Consider the following 5,669-nt stretch of genomic DNA (forward strand, 5'->3'; position numbering starts at 1 on the left):
CTCCATGTTCCATAAAGTATCATCTGATCTATATGTGTCCCCCAGCCCCTGCAATTCCTCCATGTTCCATAAAGTATCATCTGATCTATATGTGCCCCCAGCCCCCTGCAATTCCTCCATGTTCCTTAAAGTATCATCTGATCTATATGTGCCCCCCAGCCCCCTGCAATTCCTCCATGTTCCTTAAAGTATCATCTGATCTATATGTGCCCCCCACCCCCTGCAATTCCTCCATGTTCCTTAAAGTATCATCTGATCTATATGTGCCCCCCAGCCCCCTGCAATTCCTCCATGTTCCTTAAAGTATCATCTGATCTATATGTGCCCCCAGCCCCCTGCAATTCCTCCATGTTCCATAAAGTATCATCTGATCTATATGTGCCCCCCAGCCCCCTGCAATTCCTCCATGTTCCTTAAAGTATCATCTGATCTATATGTGCCCCCCAGCCCCCTGCAATTCCTCCATGTTCCTTAAAGTATCATCTGATCTATATGTGCCCCCCAGCCCCCTGCAATTCCTCCATGTTCCTTAAAGTATCATCTGATCTATATGTGCCCCCAGCCCCTGCAATTCCTCCATGTTCCTTAAAGTATCATCTGATTTATATCTGCCCCCAGCCCCCTGCAATTCCTCCATGTTCCATAAAGTATCATTTGATCTATATGTGCCCCCAGTCCCTGCAATTCCTCCATGTTCCATGAAGTATCATCTGATCTATATGTGCCCCCCAGCCCCCTGCAATTCCTCCATGTTCCATAAAGTATCATCTGATCTATATGTGCCCCCCAGCCCCTGCAATTCCTCCATGTTCCATAAAGTATCATCTGATCTAAATGTGCCCCCAGCCCCCTGCAATTCCTCCATGTTCCATAAAGTATCATCTGATCTATATGTGCCCCCAACCCCCTGCAATTCCTCCATGTCCCATAAAGTATCATCTGATCTATATGTGCCCCCCAGCCCCCTGTAATTCCTCCATGTTCCATAAAGTATCATCTGATCTATATGGGCCCCCAGCCCCCTGCAATTCCTCCATGTTCCATAAAGTATCATCTGATCTATATGTGCCCCCCAGCCCCCTGTAATTCCTCCATGTTCCATAAAGTATCATTTGATCTATATGTGCCCCCAGTCCCTGCAATTCCTCCATGTTCCATGAAGTATCATCTGATCTATTCATGCCCCCCAGCCCCCTGCAATTCCTCCATGTTCCATAAAGTATCATCTGATCTATATGTGCCCCCCAGCCCCTGCAATTCCTCCATGTTCCATAAAGTATCATCTGATCTAAATGTGCCCCCAGCCCCCTGCAATTCCTCCATGTTCCATAAAGTATCATCTGATCTATATGTGCCCCCCAACCCCCTGCAATTCCTCCATGTTCCATAAAGTATCATCTGATCTATATGTGCCCCCCAGCCCCTGCAATTCCTCCATGTTCCATAAAGTATCATCTGATCTATATGTGCCCCCAGCCCCCTGCAATTCCTCCATGTTCCATAAAGTATCATCTGATCTATATGTGCCCCCAACCCCCTGCAATTCCTCCATGTTCCATAAAGTATCATCTGATCTATATGTGCCCCCCAGCCCCCTGCAATTCCTCCATGTTCCATAAAGTATCATCTGATCTATATGTGCCCCCCTGCAATTCCACCATGTTCCATGAAGTATCATCTGATCTATATGTGCCCCCCTGCCCCCTGCAATTCCTCCATGTTCCATAAAGTATCATCTGATCTAAATGTGCCCCCCAGCCCCCTGCAATTCCTCCATGTTCCATAAAGTATCATCTGATCTATATGTGCCCCCCAGCCCCTGCAATTCCTCCATGTTCCATAAAGTATCATCTGATCTATATGTGCCCCCCACCCCCTGCAATTCCTCCATGTTCCATAAAGTATCATCTGATCTATATGTGCCCCCAGCCCCCTGTAATTCCTCCATGTTCCATAAAGTATCATCTGATCTATATGTGCCCCCCAGCCCCTGCAATTCCTCCATGTTCCATAAAGTATCATCTGATCTATATGTGCCTCCAGCCCCCTGCAATTCCATGTTCCATAAAGTATCATCTGATCTAAATGTGCCCCCCAGCCCCCAGCAATTCCTCCATGTTCCATAAAGTATCATCTGATCTAAATGTGCCCCCCTGCCCCCAGCAATTCCTCCATGTTCCATAAAGTATCATCTGATCTATATGTGCCCCCAGCAATTCCTCCATGTTCCATAAAGTATCATCTGATCTATATGTGCCCCCAACCCCCTGCAATTCCTCCATGTTCCATGAAGAATCATCTAATTTTTATGTGCCCCCCCCCTCGCCCCACAATCAAGTTGTGCAAAACTTTAATTCCCAAGGGGACGTTGTTGGCTCAATCAGTAGACATGTGAATAAGTAGCGCAACTTCTCCGACGCGTCTCTGCGCCGGTATTTCATGTGTAGGGAAGCGTCATGCAAATCCAACAGTCAATCGTCTTGTTCTGTCTGTGGAATAATTTATTGATCCGACTCAATCCTCATTTTGTTTTTTATTCTTAAAAAGTAGTTAATTGGGCTGAAGTCCAGAACTTGTTGGTAATCAGAGTTTTATTTCACCTTTCCCTCTGCCGGGACTGGAATTACAGCTCCACCCAGAAATAACTGACACATGGAGCTTAGTAAAGGGGACCTGTCACCCTAAGAAATAATAATAATGAAATTCTTTTCTATTGTGTTTATCAAGCAAAATAAACTTCACTTACACAATATAAATCTTATTTCCTTCAGTCCTGTCATTACACAGAGCAAGTAGGTAGGTGCGGACACATTAAGGTAAACCTTGTATCACCCCCAAATCTTGTGTATGTGCCACAATGGGGGAGCAGATGCCCATGCACAGGCTAGCAATTAGATGGGCAGGGGTACTTGTCTGCCCCGCCTCTACACCTAATATATGATTGACAGCTGGGATTTGTAAATGCCTTTATAATGGCTTTGGATGTGTTCATGTAGAAATTAATTTGGGTTTCATGTTATTATTATACAGCTTTTTATGTCTGGGTGACAGGTCCACTTTATCTCTTCTCCTGATGGGGAGGAATCTCTGCCAACTGAAAATGTTCAAAAAGTGACCCCCTCTTATTGCCCCCATTACCCATTGGTCTTTTACTGCCCAGACCCCCACAAACCTCTCTAATCTTGTGGGAGGAGCCTGTTGCCTACTAGATAAAATCTTCTCTTTTTGTGCCAAACACCTCAGATGGTTTGTGCAGCAGGTAGCGAAGCCTCGGGAGATCTCTCTGCGTTCTGTGAGCACTGCCCTAACACTTTACACTAGGGTTGCCTCCTCCGCCACCTTTTGTTTTCCTGGGCAGGGAGTGGCCAATGATGTCACAGGGGCAATGATGTCAGCGAGTCCTGCCCGGACAGCCCTGGGGTGTGTAAGTCAAAACCAGGCAACCCTACTCTACGCGCTGCCACTGGAAGAGCCATCACTCTAGGTGCAGATTTTATGAAATCTACAGGAGATTTGCCCATAAACTCTATTTTAACTTCTGATAACGTAACCCCTATAGTTGTTCTGTTGCCCCTGAGCACAGTCCCCACAACCTGCACCTCCGTATGACATGCCCCCTCTTTCTGCTCATTGCGTTAAGGAAAAAGAGCACATGTTCCACTGGCAAAGCCAACAAATGCGCCAGCGCCAACCCAAGGCCGGATCTTCTTCTCCAGGGAAGGGAAACACCAGTAAAGCCCTGTGGGTATGGGGTACTCTCCACCCGTCTTCTCTCATGAACTGGTTATGTGGCCTCATCCCTCTAAGTGACTCCAAAGGGTTAAACATAGGGTCTGCACTTGTGATCCGACTGCTGTAATTAGCAGCTCCACCAAAGCCAAAACCCAAGGTATCACCCGTCTTCTCTTCATCTTCCCCCACCCGAGACTACCAGCTAACAGGTCTGGGATCCGTCTTCCCTCGGCCTCACTTCTAGATCTCCCCTCAGTGACTGCACCCTTAATGGGCGGAGCCATCAACAGCCAATCACATTTCTTTAATTGATTTCAGTGGGGAAATCTTAATTGCTGCCATTCAAACACATTTAACGTCACTGTCCCCTAATTTCTCACAGTTGGTCACTGAGGGACTAAGGTTAAAGGTTAGGAAAAATGGGCGGAACGCCAACAGCCAATCCATTTCCACCTAAAGTAAAACCCTGAATTTACACCACCGGATTTAACGTTTTCCCGCCTTTTACATCATTTTGTGGTCCCACTAATCTGAATACAACCCTATGGGCTCTCTTCCCGCATTTCCCATATTTTGTGCTGTTTTTATGCCTCTCCCTAGCAAATTGCTTCATTTTAAGGTGAAAAGGGCACTTAGTAAAGTTTCCCCCTTATCTTGCGATCGCCCCATATTTCACACTGCGCCTTGGTGTCGGTGTCATGTAGCAATGGGGCACCAGTGCTGAATGCTTTTGGGGTGGAAGTGTTATGGGGTGCCTCTGTTTCGGTGTCATATAGCAATGGGGTGGAAGTGTTATGGGGTGCCTCTGTTTCGGTGTCATATAGCAATGGGGTGCCCCCTGTGTCAGTACTGTGTGTATACTCTCAGGGCATTGGTGCTGCTCCACATAGGGAGCAACCAATAGGCAATCACAGTCCATAATTGGAACCCTAGGAACTTTTTTCATGTTTGTGTTGCACCCCAACTATTTTGTACTTTTGAATGTGGCTCACTGGTAAGAAAGGTTGAGGATCAGTGTTACACTGATGGGTTACACCAGTGTGTGACTCTGAACTCACACAAAATGCATGTATTTACCCCATATTACATTTTGTTTAGAGGTTCAGGGGAGCTGATTATCAAAATGGCACAGACCGGGGCAGCAGCACCCAACTCCGGGGCACAAAAAAAAAAAAGGCGTTACAAAGCCATGGCTAAAGGAGGCGGCCATACACAGTAAGATTTGGCAAGGCCACCAAAGGAGCAGATCTTCACCTAAGGTGGGCGATATTGGGCCAATGACTGAATTACAACCTGCCCAATTGAGATCTGCCCAATGTTAGGCCTGTTGGCAGTGCCCATACACGGGCAGAAAAGCAGCCCAATCGGTCTCAAGGACCCGAATATACCCGCGTCTCGGCACCTTAAGGCTCTGGGACGCTCAGCGTGCACCCAATCAGGATTCAGCAGGATCAAAACACATAAGTCAGTCATGTGACTTCCAAATTGCAGCAGGCTTGCTGCAACTGTGGCCTCGCTCCTGAGCTACAAGACTGGCCTGCAGCTGGGCACAAAGTAGCCCTACATAGGGAAGCACCATTGCAATTCCTGGCTGAGCCCCACAGGGTAAGGCCTTTGTCCCAAATGACACTGCGTTTACAAATATAAAAGGGCAAACAGTGCAGGAGAGGTTTGTTTCCCCCCTTGGACACCCATCTCACAACGACTTAAGCCGATACAATGACCCCCACTTGGAGGTTCATGTGGTGGGAAGCGAGTTAAAGTCTATGTGAATGAGCCCCAGAGATCACAGTTGTGGTACAAACAGAACCATTAGTTTGGGTCACAATATAACCCCTGCTGAGGCAGATACAACCTACACAAGTACCCCCCGCCCCCATCACATGGCTTTGGTGGCAGCCTGCAGGGGTGTGAGCGGGCTGTACCAAGCCCAAATG

Source organism: Xenopus tropicalis, chromosome 10 (assembly GCF_000004195.4).
Source record: "Xenopus tropicalis strain Nigerian chromosome 10, UCB_Xtro_10.0, whole genome shotgun sequence".
NCBI lineage: Eukaryota > Metazoa > Chordata > Amphibia > Anura > Pipidae > Xenopus > Xenopus tropicalis.